Source organism: Pararge aegeria, chromosome 24 (assembly GCF_905163445.1).
Source record: "Pararge aegeria chromosome 24, ilParAegt1.1, whole genome shotgun sequence".
Classification (NCBI taxonomy): domain Eukaryota; kingdom Metazoa; phylum Arthropoda; class Insecta; order Lepidoptera; family Nymphalidae; genus Pararge; species Pararge aegeria.
Genome location: NC_053203.1, coordinates 2,311,585 through 2,333,656, shown reverse-complemented (window position 1 = coordinate 2,333,656; position 22,072 = coordinate 2,311,585). Strand labels below are relative to the sequence as shown.

General features: G+C 33.4%; 1 protein-coding gene and 1 pseudogene across 1 annotated transcript in view; one reads left to right on the top strand and one right to left on the bottom strand.

The window, feature by feature from the left end:
* LOC120634607 (muscle calcium channel subunit alpha-1-like) overlaps positions 1-22,072 on the top strand; it is an 82,700-nt gene that overhangs the window by 7,096 nt on the left and 53,532 nt on the right. The window lies entirely within an intron of this gene.
* On the bottom strand, positions 168-712 carry LOC120634624 (annotated as a pseudogene).

Genomic DNA, 22,072 nt, shown 5'->3' with positions numbered 1-22,072 from the left:
TTTGTTGTGACGTGAGCTTGGTGTTAGGGTTCGTTTTTCTGTTTTTTTATGTTTTTTGGGTCATACTTCTCCACGGAGACCAGCCGAATTGGAGAAGGGGTTGTATTATACTTTCTCTGTGTTACTTTATCATTATTATTATTAGTGATTGAGGGGGCCTCCGAATGTCATGCCTCTGCATTGTGTTTAACGTATTACATCATAGTATTTTTATTTGTTCTATGTTTCTTGGCGGAATGATTTTTTTTCCAGTCGCTGCGGCTGTGTGTTGAAGATGAATCATTGGAGTGTTGGCTATCTGTTGTGGATGCGGTTTGAATAGGGGAGTGTGATAATTGTCTCTTCTTATTGAAGTTGTTTAAATTCTTATCTTTAATGATGAGCTTGTCATAGTTTATGAAAGCGGCATTTCCCTTTTCTAATTCCTTCTTAAGTTGGATTTTTAGTTGCTTTCTTTTTTCTAAAATAAGGGCTGGAAATTTAGTCGTAGTGTAAATTCCCGAACCCTCTAGGCGTTTTTTGTTCCTTAAAATATTAATTTTCGTTCCCAGCGTCGTTAATACTACCGAAACAGGTCGAAATTTACCATCCTATTTTCCAAGACGTTTAGTTAACGATCCGATGCTTGGATAGGTACTTCCATTTTGTGTTTAGTTATATTTATTATCCTATTCTGTAGTTCAAAATATGATTCGAAGAAGACAGAAGACATATTTCATTTATTTTTATTTTTTATTTTATTTATTAGGTTTACTTACAAACACTTACACTAATACAAGCGTTTTTAAAATTTAACTATTCTATTTAAGTGTAATGTTTTCTTAAAAGTTAACACAGCATATGAAAATATACCATAACACCATAACATGAAAACAAAAGGTATCATGAATGAGAATATAATAACAACATATCTCACTAGTTACTGTAGTGACTTTGACAGAATATTCGTTTACATATACGATAACTTTTTCGTTTTCGTATACGATGAAATTTTCGTTTTCGTTTTCATTTACGTATACGAAAACGTTTTAGTTTTCGTATTCGATGACGTTTTCGTTTATATTTTACGTAAACGATGACGTTTTCGTTTTCATTTACGTATACGATAACGTTTTCGTTTTCGTATTCGATGACGTTTTCGTTTTTATTTTACGTATAAGATGACATTTTCGTATTCGTTTACGTATACGATAACGTTTTCGTTTTCGTATTCGATGACGTTTTCGGTTTTGTTTTCGTATACGATGACGTTTTCGTTTTTATTTAACGTATACGATAACGTTTTCGTTTTCGTATTCGATGACGTTTTCGTTATCGTATTCGAAAACGTTTTCGTTTATATTTTACGTAATCGATGACTTTTTTGTTTTCATTTACGTATACGATAAAGTTTTCGTTTTCGTGTTCGATGCCTTTTTTGTTTTGATTTTACGTATACGATGACGTTTTCGTTTTCATTTACGTATTCGATGACGTTTTCGTTTTTGTTTGACGTATACGATGACGTTTTCGTTTTCATTTATGTATACGATATCGTATTCGATGACGTTTTCGTTTATATTTTACGTATACGATGACGTTTTCGTTTTCATTTACGTATACCATTTCGTTGTCGTTTTCGTATTCAAAGACGTTATAGTTTCTATTTTACGTAAACGATGACTTTTTCGTTTTCATTTACGTATACGATAACGTTTTCGTTTTCGAATTCGATGACGCTTTCGTTTTTATTTTACGTATACGATGACGTTTGCGTTTTTATTTAAGTATACGATGACGTTTTTGTTTTCATTTAAGTATACGATAACGTTTTCGTTTTCGTATTCGATGACGTTTTCGTTTTTATTTAACGTATACGATAACGTTTTCGTTTTCGTATTCGATGACGTTTTCGTTTTTATTTTACGTATACGATGACGTTTTCGTTGTCATTTACGTATACCATATCGTTTTCGTTATCGCATTCGAAGACGTTTTCGTTTATATTTTACGTAAACGATGGCTTTTTCGTTTTCATTTACGTATACGATAAAGTTGTCGTTTTCGTGTTCGATGCCTTTTTTGTTTTGATTTTACATATACGATGACGTTTTCGTTTTCATTTACGTATACGATAACGTTTTCGTTTTCGTATTCGATGACATTTTTGTTTTCATTTACGTATACGATAACGTTTTCGTTTTCGTATTCGATGACGTTTTCGTTTTTATTTAACGTATACGATAACGTTTTCGTTTTCGTATTCGATGACGTTTTCGTTTTTATTTTACGTATACGATGACGTTTTTGTTGTCATTTACGTATACCATATCGTTTTCGTTATCGTATTCGAAGACGTTTTCGTTTATATTTTACGTAAACGATGACTTTTTCGTTTTCATTTACGTATACGATAACGTTTTCGTTTTCGTCTTCGATGACGTTTTCGTTTTTATTTTACGTATACCATGACGTTTTCGTTTTCATTTACGTATACGATAACGTTTTCGTTTTCGTATTCGATGACATTTTCGTTTTCATTTACGTATACGATAACGTTTTCGTTTTCGTATTCGATGACGTTTTCGTTTTTATTTAACGTATACGATACCGTTTTCGTTTTCGTGTTCGATGCCTTTTTTGTTTTGATTTTACGTATACGATGACGTTTTCGTTTTCATTTACGTATACCATATCGTTTTCGTTATCGTTTTCGATGACGTTTTCGTTTAAATTTTACGTAAACGATGACGTTTTTGTTTTCATTTACGTATACGATAACGTTTTCGTTTTCGTATTCGATCACGTTTTCGTTTTTATTTTACGTATACGATGACGTTTTCGTTTATATTTTACGTAAACGATGACTCTTTTGTTTTCATTTACGTATACGATAAAGATGTCGTTTTCGTATTCGATGACGTTTTCGTTTTTATTTTACGTACACGATGACGTTTGCGTTTTAATTTACGTATACGATAACGTTTTCTTTTACGTGTTCGATGACGTTTCCGTTTTTTTTACGTATACCATTTCGTTTTCGTTTTCCTATTCGATGACGTTTTAGTTTATATTTTACGAAAATGATGACTTTTTCGTTTTAATTTACGTATACGATAACGTTTTCGTTTTTGTTTTTATTTAACGTATACCATGACGTTTGCGTTTTTATTTACGTAAACGATGACGTTTTTGTTTTCATTTACGTATACGATATTGTTTTCGTTTTCGTATTCGATGACGTTTTCGTTCATATTTTACGTAAACGATGACTTTTTCGTTTTCATTTACGTATACGATAGCGTTTTCGTTTTCGTATTCCATGACGTTTTCGTTTTTATTTAACTTATACGATAACGTTTTCGTTATCGTATTCGATGACGTTTTCGTTTTTATTTTACGTATACGATCACGTTTTCGTTTTCATTTACGTGTACGATATCGTTTTCGTTATCGTATTCGAAGACGTTTTCGTTTATATTTTACGTAAACGATGACTTTTTCGTTTTTATTTACGTATACGATAAAGTTTTCGTTTTCGTGTTCGATGCCTTTTTTGTTTTGATTTTACGTATACCATGACGTTTGCGTTTTTATTTACGTATACGATGACGTTTTCGTTTTCATTTACGTATACGACATCGTTTTCGTTATCGTATTCGAAGACGTTTTCGTTTATATTTTACGTAAACGATGACATTTTGCGTTTTTATTTACGTATACGATAAAGTTTTCGTTTTCGTGTTCGATGCCTTTTTTGTTTTGATTTTACGTATACGATGACGTTTTCGTTTTCATTTACGTATACGATAAAGTTTTCGTTTTCGTATTCGATGACGTTTTCGTTTTTATTTTACGTATACGATGACGTTTTCGTTTTCATTTATGTATTCGATATCGTTTTCGTTTTCGTATTCGATGACGTTTTTGTTTATATTTTACGTATACGATGACGGTTTCGTTTTCATTTACGTATACCATTCCGTTTTCGTTTTCGTATTCGATGACGTTTTAGTTTATATTTTACGTAAACGATGACTTTTTCGTTTTCATTTACGTATACGATAACGTTTTCGTTTTCGTATTCGATGACGTTTTCGTTTTTATTTTACGTATACCATGACGTTTGCGTTTTTATTTACGTATACGATGACGTTTTCGTTTTCATTTACGTATACGACATCGTTTTCGTTATCGTATTCGAAGACGTTTTCGTTTATATTTTACGTAAACGATGACTTTTGTGTTTTTATTTACGTATACGATAAAGTTTTCGTTTTCGTGTTCGATGCCTTTTTTGTTTTCATTTTACGTATACGATGACGTTTTCGTTTTCATTTACGTATACGATAAAGTTTTCGTTTTCGTATTCGATGACGTTTTCGTTTTTATTTTACGTATACGATGACGTTTTCGTTTTCATTTATGTATTCGATATCGTTTTCGTTTTCGTATTCGATGACGTTTTTGTTTATATTTTACGTATACGATGACGGTTTCGTTTTCATTTACGTATACCATTCCGTTTTCGTTTTCGTATTCGATGACGTTTTAGTTTATATTTTACGTAAACGATGACTTTTTCGTTTTCATTTACGTATACGATAACGTTTTCGTTTTCGTATTCGATGACGTTTTCGTTTTTATTTTACGTATACCATGACGTTTGCGTTTTTATTTACGTATACGATGACGTTTTCGTTTTCATTTACGTATACGACATCGTTTTCGTTATCGTATTCGAAGACGTTTTCGTTTATATTTTACGTAAACGATGACTTTTGCGTTTTTATTTACGTATACGATAAAGTTTTCGTTTTCGTGTTCGATGCCTTTTTTGTTTTGATTTTACGTATACGATGACGTTTTCGTTTTCATTTACGTATACGATAAAGTTTTCGTTTTCGTATTCGATGACGTTTTCGTTTTTATTTTACGTATACGATGACGTTTTCGTTTTCATTTATGTATTCGATATCGTTTTCGTTTTCGTATTCGATGACGTTTTTGTTTATATTTTACGTATACGATGACGGTTTCGTTTTCATTTACGTATACCATTCCGTTTTCGTTTTCGTATTCGATGACGTTTTAGTTTATATTTTACGTAAACGATGACTTTTTCGTTTTCATTTACGTATACGATAACGTTTTCGTTTTCGTATTCGATGACGTTTTCGTTTTTATTTTACGTATACCATGACGTTTGCGTTTTTATTTACGTATACGATGACGTTTTCGTTTTCATTTACGTATACGACATCGTTTTCGTTATCGTATTCTAAGACGTTTTCGTTTATATTTTACGTAAACGATAACTTTTTCGTTTTCATTTACGTATACGATAAAGTTTTCGTTTTCGTGTTCGATGCCTTTTTTGTTTTGATTTTACGTATACAATGACGTTTCCGTTTTCATTAACGTATACGATAAAGTTTTCGTTTTCGTATTCGATGACGTTTTAGTTTATATTTTACGTAAACGATGACGTTTGGGTTTTATTTACGTATACGATGACGTTTTTGTTTTCATTTACGTATACGATATCGTTTTCCTATTCGATGACGTTTTCGTTCATAGTTTACGTAAACGATGACTTTTTCGTTTTCATTTACGTGTACGATATCGTTTTCGTTTTCGTATTCGATGAGTTTTCGTTTTTATTTTACGTATACGATGACGTTTTCGTTTTCATTTACGTATACCATATCGTTTTCGTTATCGTATTCGAAGACGTTTTCGTTTAAATTTCACGTAAACGATGACTTTTTCGTTTTCATTTATTTATTTATTTATTTATTTATTTATTAGTAATCCAACAGCGTTACAAACAATTTTTGTTAAGGGTTTATCTTATTAGTAAAATAAGGCCAAATCTAGATTACATATATAAAGCAATAGGTACAAGTACAAAATATACAAAATAATCACTTACGATATTCACAACAGCATGAATGAGTGTGAGTGGGTGTGAGTGTGCGTAAGTGTGTGCGTGTGTTCGTAAGTGTGCAAAAATGAATGATTTCACATCATTTATTATCTCTCGCGATGCAGTTTAGTTATTTGATTCTTCAATTGTGTTTTCGATAAATGAAATATATCAAGTTTTGAATAAAATTTATTATAGTTTCTTGCCAGACGCAATATTATAGAATTCTGAGCATAATTTGTATTTGACTTGGGGACAACCAGTAAGCGCCGGTGACGTGTTCGAATCGAGGAGGCATTCAATGAGTAGGCTGACAGTAAGCTGGGACAATTTAGTTTGCCTGTCAGAATAGCTTGCAGCAGTAACATATCACTCTGATTTCTTCTTTGTTCTAGAGAATCCATTCCGTAATGAGTACAAGCTTCCTCGTAAGTATCGAAAGTTTTAAAATCTTTAAATGCTAAGTACTTAAGAAACTTATTTTGTACGGATTCAAGTCTTTGGGTGTGTATGATATAATAAGGTGACCAGACGTTGCATGCATATTCAAGTAGACTTCGGACAAAAGCAAAGTATAGCGCTTTGATACATTCAATATTATTAAAATGACGGGTCACTCGTTTAATGAAACCCAATTGTTTAAAAGCTCGATCTACTACAACATCAACGTGTTCATTCATAGATAGCTTTCTGTCTATCTTGATACCCAAGTCTCTAACAGTGTTCACTTTAGGTATCGTTACATCGTTAATTTTATAGTCGAAAATAATTGATGTTTTTTTACGAGAAAAAGTTATTTGATGGCATTTTTTGACATTAACTGAAATTTTATTTTTAGTATAATAATCTGACAACGCATTTAAGTCTTCCTGTAGCTTGTGACAGTCGTCCAGGGTGTATATTTTATAGAAGATTTTTTTGTCGTCAGCAAACATTAAGTGTTGTGCATGACTGAAGCAGTTACCAATATCAAATAAATACGCGTTATATAGAAGCGGACCTAGAATAGACCCCTGAGGCACACCAGAAGGTATTGTTAAAAAGTCACTTCTAGCACTTCCCGTCACAACTGCCTGCATACGATTTCTAATATATGAAGTCAACCATCGAAGCAGGTTCCCATTTATTCCCAAGACGCTCAGTTTTTCAAGTAGGATTATATGATCCACACGGTCAAAAGCTTTTTCGAAATCTGTGTAGATTACGTCCACCTGGCATCTCTCGTCCATACTTCGTAGTACATAGTCAGTGAAAACAGCCAAGTTTGTAACTGTAGAACGATTTTTCATGAAACCGTGCTGCTCATATGGTATTGATCTAGTAATAATAGGGTTTATGTGTCTGTAAACCGCTGTTTCAAATAGTTTGCTCATCACGTTGAGAATAGATATCGGCCGGTAGTTCTCTATTTTGGTTCTGGACCCACTCTTATGAATAGGAACTATTAGGGCTTGTTTCCATATTTCGGGAAAACAGCAAAAGACGTTAATGGAAAGGTTAAAAATTATGGCTAGAGGCTTAGCCAAGTTGGAAGCACATTTACAGAGAAAAATAGGAGGAATACCATCACTACCCGCTCCTTTATTAGTTTTTAAAGATTTTAGCAGTCTAAGAATATCGTCTTCAGCAAAAATGATTTTACTGAGGGATTCATTATGGGTCAAATTAATAAGGCTAGTTGGGTCATAGGTGTTCGTTGGCTTAACAAAAACGCTCTCAAAGTATTCACTGAACCCACTGCAGATGGAGGTTTCATCTGTGTACGCAGTGTCCCCACGTGTAAGCTTAGTAGGATACCCATTATTATTGCTCCTTAGGGATTTTGTGTAGGAAAAGAGAAGTTTAGGGTCCTTTAGAATGTAGCTTTGCATACGACGTATATATGAGTTGTAACACTTCTTTTGTACATTTTTTTGCCTGGTCCTTAGTAGTGCGAACTCATCGTAATCACGTGGGTTTTTGCCTTCTTTCCACCGTTTGTGCTTAAGCAGCTTTTCCTTCATTATGTGAGTTAAAGATTTAGAGTACCACACAGGAAAATTTGAATTAAACTTAGCTTTAATCGGGATGTAGTTGTTAATAGTTTCGTTGAGAATCGAGTAAAATATTTCAATTACTCTTTCTATTGAGTCACCTACGAGAACTACTTTCCAATTAATTTTAGATAAGTATTCGTTTATTTTAATATAGTCACCTTTAAAAAAGTTTGGCTTGCTTATAGATTTCTGGCGAGCTTTGCGAACCAGCAGGTTGGAGAGATTGAACTCAAGACAAGGGTGATACAAGTCTTCCGAAACTAAAGGGTTTGGGCAGTGAATAACATCAAAGTCTATGTTGCTAAACAATAAGTCCAAAGTATTATGTTTACTGTTTTTAATGGTATTCTGTTGTTTAAGGCCAGATATATTGCATAAGTCTACAAAATTCACAAAAGCATTCTGTAAGTCCAGTGATCCTCGTTTTTGTATGGTAGGTCCGGAGTCCGACCATGTAATATTTGGTAAATTAAAATCACCAGCTAAGATAAGGAAGTCATTGGGATGCGACGCAACGATTTCTGCTAGTCGAGAAGAGATTGACTCAAGACGAGCAGGTAACAAAACGTCTGGTGGCGCGTAAATTAATCCTATATGGATATTTTGATTGCCTTGGACATTTAGAGACTGGGCAGGTATAGTTGCCCATAGAGCTTCAACTCCAGGGCAGTCCCACTCATGTTGATGTTGTATGTGTAGTTTCTTTGAAGCACACATAACGACTCCACCTCCCTTTGTCTTCGTAGATGTAACAGGATTTCGGTCGCAACGTAAGATATCATATCTATTATCACAAATTTCAGGGTCATAGATACCACTAACTAACCATGATTCTGTGATTAAGATTAAGTCATAATCGTTATGAAGAATATTTTGTCGAAATTCGTTCGTTTTAGTGCGTAAACCACGTACATTCTGGTATAGTATATCTATGGGATTGGCGCCGGTGAGTATATTATTAGTACCAAAATATAGAAAAAAAAGGTATATGTAGATGTACAAAATGATGTGCGTGATTTATAACATGAAATGATCAACTGGCATGAGGGACCAAAAATGATTTCATGGCTAGTTACTATAATAAACTGGTTGCGGTAGCTCAGTTGTAAGCTTGACGAAAAGTAAAACTGAGTGACGAGAGAAGATTGCTGTGTGAATGGAATATTGGTTTTTGTGTGATTTTTGTGTGCTCTTGGAAATATGTGCTGAATGCATGTCTTTGAATATAGTGTGTGGTAAGGTCGAAGTATAGGTTGTGAATATTTATGAGCGCTAATTATAATGAAGGTACGTGTAGTTAAATCTAATACATAATTGTAGATCAATAGAAAAACATAAATATAGGAAATCACTTTATCCTGGCTAGGTCTTTTTCCAGACGGACACTTATAGCCGGCGAATCCTCGTTTTTTCTTAAAAAAATATTACAACTTCTAACCCAAACAAACTTGTAGGCTTTTTCTTTCGCTTTGTTTTTAGTAGATTTTAGAAGCTGTTTGTTTTCAGGGGTTAGGTGTTCGTTAACGAAGATTTTTTTTTCAGGGCCTTCAATTCCTACATCTTTCGTGCAAATGCCTTTCTTCTTTTTTAAGCCAGAGAGTATTCTGTCTTTGTATAATCGGTCTCTTAGCTTAGCGACAATAGGTTTAGGCCTTCCAGCAATAGTTCTTTGGGGCTGGACGCGATGTGCAAACTCGATATCTCCGTGGCTTAATTCGACGCCAGCGTACTTAGCTATTCTTAGTACAAAATCTATAGGCGAATCGGTACTTGTTTGTGGCAGCCCTACAATTTCCAAGTTATTTATTCTCGCTTGCTGTTGTTGTTTACCAAACTGGGAGCGCAATTCCAAGACCTGATCCTCAGATTTGCTGATGCGGTTTTGCAGCATACATAAGTCGTTTTTGAGATGGTCGTTTTCAATTTGCAGTTGACTATAAGAAGACTGTAACTGAGTAAACTCTGTAGATAACGATGCCATATCGTTCTTTAGTTCGTTGAAGATAGTGGTTTTAAGTTCTTCGACTATTTCACATTTAATCGACTTTAATTTAGCATCTAAAATTATCTCGAAACGACTGAATATGTTAGCATCATCAGCCATGGCAAAGGGGACAGCAATCTCCGCAATCGATACATCGGAATCGGTGTCAGCGGAACGGGAGATTTTGCTTAGTTTATCTGTTCGCACTGGTGTGTTACTATTGTCCCCACCTTTGCGCCCAGTTGCTACGCAGTTCGGGCATTTCCATTGAGATCTTGCTGATGTCGTATCGCCAGTAAATCTGACGCATTCAGAATGGTACATTTGATTACAGACCGTACATTTTATGCGCTTAACTGTCACACTGATATGGCCCTGGCATGCTTCACAGGTTCCGAAAATTCTTGGTAGAGTCTTCCTTTAATTAATATTTTGAAGAAATAATATAAATGAAAAAAAATTCCGCGCCCGCGTTGGGATTCGAACTCACGGCAGCGACAGGTAAGGTGACGTCTTTACCATTAGACCACGAGTATATTTACAAGATTTGACGAATTTGCAGATGGTGTTACTCGTAGATGATGTTATTGTGCCAATTCCCTGATAAAATTATTGTCCTACCCACTTTTACACATTAAGATAAGTTTATTTCCAGTCTTTTTAAAACATTTTTTACTTCTTTTAACACTTTTCGAGGTGAAAGTTCTTAGCAAACACAAAACACTGCACTTAAACCGATTTAACTCTATGCACTTGAGATTTTTGTGGTAATTAAAGCAGCAAATTGACCGTTTTGTAATTTTGTACACAGGAGCTAACGAAACAGGTCCACTCTGTCAAAGCACCGAGCGGGTATTTACGTATACGATAAAGTTTTCGTTATCGTATTCGAAGACGTTTTCGTTTAAATTTTACGTATACGATGACGTTTGCGTTTTTATTTACGTATACGATGACGTTTTTGTTTTCATTTACGTATAGGATATCGTTTTCGTATTCGATGACGTTTTCGTTCATAGTTTACGTAAACGATGACTTTTTCGTTTTCATTTACGTGTACGATATCGTTTTCGTTTTCGTATTCGATGAGTTTTCGTTTTTATTTTACGTATACGATGACGTTTTCGTTTTCATTTACGTATACCATATCGTTTTCGTTATCGTATTCGAAGACGTTTTCGTTTAAATTTCACGTAAACGATGACTTTTTCGTTTTCATTTACGTATACGATAACGTTATCGTTTTCGTATTCGATGACGTTTTCGTTTTTATTTTACGTATACCATGACGTTTGCGTTTTTATTTACGTATACGATGACGTTTTTGTTTTCATTTACGTATACGATATCGTTTTCGTATTCGATGACGTTTTCGTTCATATTTTACGTAAACGATGACTTTTTCGTTTTCATTTACGTGTACGATATCGTTTTCGTTTTCGTATTCGATGACGTTTTCGTTTTGATTTTACGTATACGATGACGTTTTCGTTTTCATTTACGTATACCATATCGTTTTCGTTATCGTATTCGAAGACGTTTTCGTTTAAATTTCACGTAAAAGATGACTTTTTCGTTTTGATTTTACGTATACGATGACGTTTTCGTTTTCATTTACGTATACGATAAAGTTTTCGTTTTCGTGTTCGATGCCTTTTTTGTTTTGATTTTACGTATACGATGACGTTTTCGTTTTCATTTACGTATACGATAAAGTTTTCGTTTTCGTATTCGATGACGTTTTCGTTTTTATTTTACGTATACGATGACGTTTTCATTTTCATTTACGTATACGATAACGTTTTCGTTTTCGTATTCCATAACGTTTTCGATTTTATTTTACTTATACGATAACGTTTTCGTTATCGTATTCGATGACGTTTTCGTTTATATTTTACGTATACGATGACGTTTTCGTTTTCATTTACGTATACCATTCCGTTTTCGTTTTCGTATTCGATGACGTTTTCGTTTTTATTTTACGTAAACGATGACTTTTTCGTTTTCAGTACGTGTACGATATCGTTTTCGTTTTCGTATTCGATGACGTTTTCGTTTTTATTTTACGTATACGATGACGTTTTCGTTTTCATTTACGTATACCATATCGTTTTCGTTATAGTATTCGAAGACGTTTTCGTTTAAATTTCACGTAAACGATGACTTTTTCGTTTTCATTTACGTATACGATAACATTTTCGTTTTCGTATTCGATGACGTTTTCGTTTTTATTTTACGTATACCATGACGTTTGCGTTTTTATTTACGTATACGATGACGTTTTCGTTTTCATTTACGTATACGACATCGTTTTCGTTATCGTATTCGAAGACGTTTTCGTTTATATTTTACGTAAACGATAACTTTTCGTTTTCAAACTTTTCGTTTTCATTTACGTATACGATAAAGTTTTCGTTTTCGTGTTCGATGCCTTTTTTGTTTTGATTTTACGTATACGATGACGTTTTCGTTTTCATTTACGTATACGATAAAGTTTTCGTTTTCGTATTCGATGACGTTTTCGTTTTTATTTTACGTATACGATGACGTTTTCGTTTTCATTTATGTATACGATATCGTTTTCGTTTTCGTATTCGATGACGTTTTCGTTAATATTTTACGTATACGATGACGTTTTCGTTTTCATTTACGTATACCATTTCGTTGTCGTTTTCGTATTCAATGACGTTTTCGTTTTTATTTTACGTATACGATGACGTTTGCGTTTTTATTTACGTATACGATGACGTTTTTGTTTTCATTTACGTATACGATATCGTTTTCGTATTCGATGACGTTTTCGTTCATATTTTACGTAAACGATGACTTTTTCGTTTTCATTTACGTGTACGATATCGTTTTCGTTTTCGTATTCGATGACGTTTTCAATTTTATTTTACGTATTCCATGACGTTTGCGTTTTTATTTACGTATACGATGACGTTTTCGTTTTCATTTACGTATACGACATCGTTTTCGTTATCGTATTCTAAGACGTTTTCGTTTATATTTTACGTAAACGATAACTTTTTCGTTTTCATTTACGTATACGATAAAGTTTTCGTTTTCGTGTTCGATGCCTTTTTTGTTTTGATTTTACGTATACAATGACGTTTTCGTTTTCATTTACGTATACGATAAAGTTTTCGTTTTCGTATTCGATGACTTTTTCGTTTTCATTTACGTATACGATAACGTTTTCGTTTTCGTATTCGATGACGTTTTCGTTTAAATTTTACGTATTCGATGACGTTTTCGTTCATATTTTACGTAAACGATGTCTTTTTCGTTTTTATTTTACGTATACGATGACGTTTTCGTTTTCATTTACGTATACGATAACGTTTTCGTTTTCGTTATTTTACGTATACGATGACGTTTTCGTTTTCATTTACGTATACGATAACGTTTTCGTTTTCGTATTCGATGACGTTTTCGTTTTTTTTTACGTGTACGATTACGTTTTCGTTTTTGTTTTAGTTTTCGTTTAGGTATACGATGACGTTTTTGTTTTTGTTTTCGATTTCGATGACGTTTTCGTTTAAATTTTACGTCAACGATGACGTTTTTGTTTTCATTTACGTATACGATAACGTTTTCGTTTTCGTATTCGATCACGTTTTCGTTTTTATTTTACGTATACGATGACGTTTTCGTTTATATTTTACGTAAACGATGACTCTTTTGTTTTCATTTACGTATACGATAAAGATTTCGTTTTCGTAATCGATGACGTTTTCGTTTTTATTTTACGTATACGATGACGTTTGCGTTTTCATTTTCGTATACGATAACGTTTTCGTTTTCGTGTTCGATGACGTTTTCGTTTTCGTTTTCGTATTCGATGACTTTTCGTTTTTAGTTTACGTGTACGATGACGTTTTCGTTTTTGTTTTAGTTTTCGTTTATGTATACGATGACGTTTTCGTTTTGGTTTTGGTTTTACGTATACGATGACGTTTTCGTTTTAGTTTTCGTATACGATAACGTTTGTGTTTTCGTATTCGATGACGTTTCCATTTTTTTTTACGTATACCATTTCGTTTTCGTTTTCCTATTCGATGACGTTTTAGTTTATATTTTACGTAAACGATGACTTTTTCGTTTTTATTTACGTATACGATAACGTTTTCGTTTTCGTATTCGATGACGTTTTCGTTTTTATTTTACGTATACCATGACGTTTGCGTTTTTATTTACGTATACGATGACGTTTTTGTTTTCATTTACGTATACGATATCGTTTTCGTTGTCGTATTCGATGACGTTTTTGTTTTTGTTTTACGTATACGATGACGTTTTCGTTTTAGTTTTAGTTTTTGTTTTCGTTTTCGTGTTCGACGCCTTTTTTGTTTTGATTTTACGTTTACCATTTCGTTTTCGTTTTCCTATTCGATGACGTTTTAGTTTATTATACGTAAACGATGACGTTTTCGTTTTCATTTACGTATACGATAACGTTTTCGTTTTCGTATTCGATGACGTTTTCGTTTTTGTTTTACGTATACGATGACGTTTTCGTTTTAGTTTTAGTTTTTGTTTTCGTTGTCGTTTTCGTTTTTGTTTTAGTTTTCGTTTATGTATACGATGACGTTTTTGTTTTTGTTTTACGTATACGATGACGTTTTCGTTTTAGTTTTAGTTTTTGTTTTCGTTTTCGTGTTCGACGCCTTTTTTGTTTTGATTTTACGTTTACCATTTCGTTTTCGTTTTCCTATTCGATGACGTTTTAGTTTATTATACGTAAACGATGACGTTTTCGTTTTCATTTACGTATACGATAACGTTTTCGTTTTCGTATTCGATGACGTTTTCGTTTTTGTTTTACGTATACGATGACGTTTTCGTTTTAGTTTTAGTTTTTGTTTTCGTTTTCGTGTTCGACGCCTTTTTTGTTTTGATTTTACGTTTACCATTTCGTTTTCGTTTTCCTATTCGATGACGTTTTAGTTTATTTTACGTAAACGATGACGTTTTCGTTTTCATTTACGTATACGATAACGTTTTCGTTTTCGTATTCGATGACGTTTTCGTTTTTATTTTACGTATACGATGACGTTTCGTTTTCATTTACGTATACCATAACGTTTTCGTTTTCGTATTCGATGACGTTTTTAGTTTTTTTTTTTTTTTTTTTTTTTTTTTTTATTGGATCATTAAACTGGTAACAACCAATGACGTTATCATGAGAATAACATAAATTCAAGAGACAGACAGAGATTGAAACCTTCTAGAAATGACCACAGCATGCTTAATTTAGATAATCTAAAAGCTAATCAAATAAAGCAAAATTTAAAACTGAATACCTGCAAGACTATACAATGAATAGTGATGATATAAAATTAAAACGGAAAATAAATTAATTTAAGTTATGTAAGGAAATGTTTGACATGTTTTTTGAATGAGGTCAAAGAAGTACTAAAAGAAAGAAGTTTTCGTTTATATTTTACGTAAACGATTACTCTTTTGTTTTCATTTACGTTTACGATAAAGATTTCGTTTTCGTATTCGATGACGTTTTCGTTTTTATTTTACGTATACGATGACGTTTGCGTTTTCATTTACGTATACGATAACCTTTTCGTTTTCGTGTTCGATGACGTTTTCGTTTTTGTTTTACGTATACGATGACGTTTTCGTTTTAGTTTTCGTATACGATAACGTTTATGTTTTCGTATTCGATGACGTTTCCGTTTTTTTTTACGTATACGATGACGTTTTCGTGTTCGATGACGTTTTAGTTTTTATTTTACGTGTACGATGACGTTTTCGTTTTTGTTTTAGTTTTCGTTTATGTATACGATGACGTTGTCGTTTTTGTTTTACGTATACGATAACGTTTTCGTATTCGTTTACGTATACGATAACGTTTATGTTTTCGTATTCCATGACGTTTCCGTTTTTTTTTTACGTATACGATGACGTTTTCGTTTTTATTTTACGTATACGATGACGTTTTCGTATTCGTGTACGTATACGATAACGTTTTCGTTTTCGTATTCGATGAAGTTTTCGTTTTTATTTTACGCCACTCGGCCGATTGAGAGTTCAACATAATGTTCTTAAAGATATCCACATATCTTTAAGCAATCCACCCTTAACTCTGAATCCTTCTTTCCTATCGGATATTGATTTATTTATTCACTAGGAAGCCCTCGTGCATACCACCTATCTTAGTATATGGACATATTTAACAATTGCTTTATAATTTTTTACACTCTACTTTATGGCATATATCAGCACGCATAACACAAAAGACACTGTCTGTTTACAACCAAATTTTGTGATATAGAATTTACTACGACAATACGCACATCACCATCTAGCCCCAAAGTAAGCATAACTTGTGTTAAGATGACTAATGAATACTTTTATGAATAATATACATAAATACTTAGAATATACATAATATAAACACTCAGCCACTGTAAAAGATTCATGCTCATCGCACAAACAGTTTCCAGTATTGGGAATCAAACCCACGGCCTTGGGCTCAGAAAGCAGGGTCGCTGAAAACTGCGCCAATCTTATAATTATAATTATTATAAAAGGTATTTCCACAACAAGGAAAAAGAAAATAACTAAGAAAAATTACTAACTACTTTTAAAAGTTTTTTGACTTCTTTTTATAATCCGAATACAGAATTTGCAATAACTTATCTATCTTTTCTCTAGTCTATACCCAATAGACGACACAAAGCCAATAGGCCAGACGCTCGTTAAAATTATTGATATATTTTGAGATTTTATTTTTCAAACGTGCCACGTTCTGCCTTTATTGTGTTATTTATAGCCAGTCATAAATTTCGAACAAAAACATACTTACCATGGATATAATAAACCTAGATATTTTAGGGGGTAGCAACATGGCATGATGACTAATTTTGAAAAACTGGTCTATTATGTACTGTATCCAAACAATATCTCATTTCTGCAGAAATTAAAGGTTTTCTTGACATAAATTGCAGATTATAATTTAAAAATTATTTCCCACGAAGACGGGCGGGCTGTCATGACTGTACTCTAGACGTCATAGACAAATAAGAGCTTTAGTAAGTCCGTGTTCCATAGCTAAAGATTATTTTTGTATTGATAGCAAATAACCTAGCAAGTAGAAGAAGAAAAAGAAGATACAGTTTATTGCACGTCAAACATGCAGGAAAAGAAAGAGTAAAGAGTATACAGTACACAAAGTAGACATTCAAAGGCGGTCTTATTGCTGCAAGCAATCTCTTACAGGCGACCTTTGTAGACTGGACTTATAGGACATAGGTATACACTTATAGCATATAGGTATAACTTTGGAATCACAAAATACTTGATAAAACTGCGCAGAGATTTTCGAAGTTCAAAATTATGTTTACATAGACGTGACGTCATTGTGCGTTTCATCTGTCATCGGCGGATCTCTAGATTTTTCAGTTTCATTTATTGAAAATAAATACAATATATACCTCAGAATATATCTACTTAAATAAAAATACTTAGTTTTTTATAATACATGTTGTATTTGTATCTCTGTAAATTTTCTCTGTGGTGTACAATAAAAGTGTATTCATTCATTCATTCATTACCGTCCCACTACAGGGCACGGCTCTCCTCTCAGAATGAGAAGGGTTTTAGGCCGTAGTCCACCACGCTGGCCTAGTGTGGATTGGTGGACTTCACACGCCGTTGAGAACATTATGGAGAACTCTCAGGCATACAGGTTTCCTCACGATGTTTTCCTTCACCGTTTAAAGCAACTGATATTTAAATTGCTTAAATGCAAAACGCACTTTAGTAACTCCGAAAAGTGCGGTAACAAAGAAAAGCGCGCCGGGGCTCGAACTCTGTCCCCACGAAAGGAAAGCTGATGCCTTACCCACTTACCCGCTTCATTTTAGTTTAAATTATCGAATATAAATAAAAAAAATAGGTTTTTCATAATACAAGTATTATTATATACTAGCTATTGCCCGTGACTTCGTCTGCGTTTGACTTTGATTTTGATGTGGCATTCAATTTAGTTGTAGTTCAAAAAAAAATTAAAGTATTCAGTATCGCTAAGCCTTAAATGAGGGGTTTTCTGCTGTCCGCTGAGGAGTTCTGTCCTCAATCCTTCACACCACACCACATTCGTCAGATCTTCACAAAGTTTGGGCAAAATTAAACACATATTATAACCTCTATAGTACAATAATAATTATTTAAATCGGTTATAATTTGTCGGAGTTATAGTGTGAAATCGTCAAACACTTTCATCCCCTCTCCCAAAGGAACCGAGCTTAATGTCGGAATAAAAAGTATCCTATATTACTTCTAACACTTCCAAAAATATGTATACAAAGTTTCATGAGGATCGGTTAAGTAGTTTTTGCGTGAAAGCGTAACAAACAAACTTACATGCACATTTATAATATTAGTAGAGAGTAGAGAATACCATTAGATAAATACAATATTTTAGCGATTCTTAGTTACTATCACTACGCCGAGTGGTTAAATAAGCGCTTGTATTTAGAATTTTAACTTACAAATACAATACTGTTGGTGAACATGGGGACTAGTTTACGGTAAGTTATTTCACAAAATATATAGTTATTATTCTATTTGGAAAAACATTAAATATTTAGATGAGTATTATAAATGAGTTATATTAAGCAAAATAGTTCGTACTATTGAAGCAATTCTATATTGATGAATCTTGTAGTGACGTCACAACATTTATATTTATTTATTTATTTATTTAATTATTTAATTATTTATTTATTTATTTATTTATTTATTTATTTATTTATTAGTAATCCAACAGCGTTACAAACAATTTTTGTTAAGGGTTTATCTTATTAGTAAAATAAGGCCAAATCTAGATTACATATATGTATAAAGCAATAGGTACGAGTACAAAATATACAAAATAATCACTTACGATATTCAGAACAGCATGAATGAGTGTGAGTGGGTGTGAGTGTGCGTAAGTGTGTGCGTGTGTTCGTAAGTGTGCAAAAATGAATGATTTCACATCATTTATTATCTCTCGCGATGCAGTTTAGTTATTTCATTCTTCAATTGTGTTTTCGATAAATGAAATATATCAAGTTTTGAATAAAATTTATTATAGTTTCTTGCCAGACGCAATATTATAGAATTCTGAGCATATATGGCGTAGCGTAGGTATCAGCCAGGTGGGCCACCGCTAACAATACCTAAAAAATCTTGGAATTGAACCCAGTAATTATATTATTGCCGCCTCTGTTCACGTGAAACTTCAAGCTTAGGCGGATCGATAGCGGTCCCAATTACGATAGTGTTCATGAGATTAGATAAGCGATTACGGACGAAGTAGACGTAGTCAAGCCGTAGAGCTATGAAAACTCACCGGTTTTGAACCAACTACCAAAAGCAAGATGACCTCCCTGCCAGGCAATGGGCAGGAGATATTTTGTCCCCGAGGAAAGGAATAAATTGTTTATCAACCCTCCGAGCATTTTACAAGTGGTAATATCCAAATAAAAATAATAGACGTGTTATTATATATATTCGATTTTGAGATGCCTTACTATAGGTACGACCCGGCGTCAGTTCTTGAAAATAGCAGTGCATTGCTCTACTGGGATCGAACGATTATCACTGACAGGTATATTACAGCTAATAGACCTGATATAGTGCTAGTCGATCGATCAGTGCGCCGTGCTATAATTGTTGACATAACTATTCCACATGACGATAATCTGGTGAAAGCTGAAAAGGAAAAAGTATCTAAATACTTGGACCTTGCAAAATTCAAATTCAAAATTCAAAATTCAAATTCAAATTCAAAATTCATTTATTTCAAGTAGGCCTAATACAAGCACTTTTGAAACGTCAAGTCTGTCCGTGTGTAGTGACTCTACCACCGGTTCGGAAGGCAGATTCTACCGAGAAGAAGCCGGCAAGAAACTCAGCAGTTGCTCTTTTCCAACATCAAAAATTTACATTTTATATTTTAACATTCATTTTTCTATCTTGTGAGAGATGAAAGCGGAGCCGGATGCTTCCAAGCAACCTTGTCATTAAGAAACTCATCAATTGTATAATAACCTCGCTGTAATAAATGTGTTTTAACACATTCTTTAAACTTATGGATTGGTAGGTCCAAAATTACCTTAGGAATCATATTATAAAAGCGTATACTCAATCCCACAAATGACTTCTGCACCTTTCGCAGACGATATGCAGATGTCACTAATTTATGACCATTTCTTGTAAGTCGACTGTTTATATCCACTTTTTGTTTATAAAGACTAATATGTTGTCTTACAAATACTATATTGTTATAAATGTATTGTGAGGCTACCGTAAGTATACCAATTTCTTTAAATTTTTCACGGAGGGATTCACGTGATTTAAGTTTATATATTGACCGTACAGCTCTTTTCTGCAATATGAATATAGTTTCAATATCAGCAGCTTTGCCCCATAATAAGATCCCGTAAGACATCACACTATGAAAGTACGCGAAGTAAACAAGTCTTGCTGTTTCTACGTCAGTAATCTGTCTAATTTTCCTGACGGCGTAGGCAGCCGAGCTTAGTTTACCTGCTAGTGTATCTATATGGGTACCCCACTGAAGCTTACAATCCAAGGTCATGCCCAGAAAAACTGTGGAATCTTCAATTTTTAGTGATTCTCCATTTATTATTATATTTTTATTAACTTTCTTTACATTTGGTAAAATAAATTCCACACACTTAGTTTTTTTTGCATTTAAAAGTAAATTATTGACAGTAAACCAGTGCGACACATGCGACATAGCACGGCTTACATCGTCAGAGTTGTCTCTACCTCTATCAGTTTTAAAAATTAGAGATGTATCATCAGCAAACAGTACAATGTCACAGGTTTCACTGACATGGTGTGGTAGATCATTTATATACACCAAAAATAGAAAGGGACCCAAGATTGAACCCTGTGGGACACCCATGGACGTAGCCGACCCCTGCAACTCAATGTCTTTTATGCAAACCCTTTGGGTTCTGTCACTGAGATAAGAGGCAACCAAATTTAGTGCAACGTTTTTGATACCATAATGGGCTAGTTTAAGAAGCAAGGTTTTATGATCGACACAATCGAATGCTTTGGATAAATCACAAAAAACACCAATGGCATTCTGCGAACGTTCCCAGGCATCGTACACATGTTTTAAAAGTTTAGCGCCTGCATCCGTGGTGCTACGACCTTTAGTAAAACCGTACTGCTCCGGATGTAGTAAGTTATTTACATTGAAGTGATTCAAAAGTTGATTTAATATAATTTTTTCAAAGACCTTACTAAGAGCTGGTAAGATTGAAATGGGTCTGTAATTGTTAATGTCGTTTTTATTGCCAGATTTAAATAGAGGTATAAGTTTACTATGTTTCATTAAATTTGGAAAAGTACCTCTATCAACACATTCATTAAAAAGTATGGCTAAGTAAGGGGCAATAACGTCTATAATGTTAGATATTACCATTACAGACATACCCCATAAATCACCGGTTTTTTTCTGTTTCAACATCTTAAAATTCTTAATTATATCATATGCAGATATATGTTTAAAATTAAATAAAACGTTGCACTCATTAACGTTGTTCCTCAATAAACTCTGAGCTGCAGTAGGTGAAGAATTAAGTGAATCAGTCAACAAAATAGGAACACTCTGAAAAAAGTTTTCAAAGGTACTTGCAACCTCACTGTCAGCGGTAACTTTATTATCATTAATAATTAATTCAAAGTTTACGTTGCGAGATTTAGCTTTCCCAGTTTCATTATTAACAATTTTCCAGGTTGTTTGTACTTTGTTATCCGATTTTATGATTTGATCCTTAAAGTATAGCGACTTAGCATGAAAACAAACGTTCTTAAACGTTTTAGAGTACATTTTTACGTGTTGTAGGAAAGCTGGAGTATGGTTATATTGTTTTTCACTATAGAGCTCATACAAATTATCTCTACTTTTGTATATGCCAATAGTTGCCCAATCGCTAAACTTTATTTTTTTATTGAAATCTATATGTTTGAAATTGAATATTTTGTTAAATTCATTTTCTATGATATTAAAGAGCGTACCATAAATGCTGTGAGGATGACCGTTCTTAAAGACAAGGGCAGGAATTTTGGATGATATTTCACCTTTGAATCGCGTCA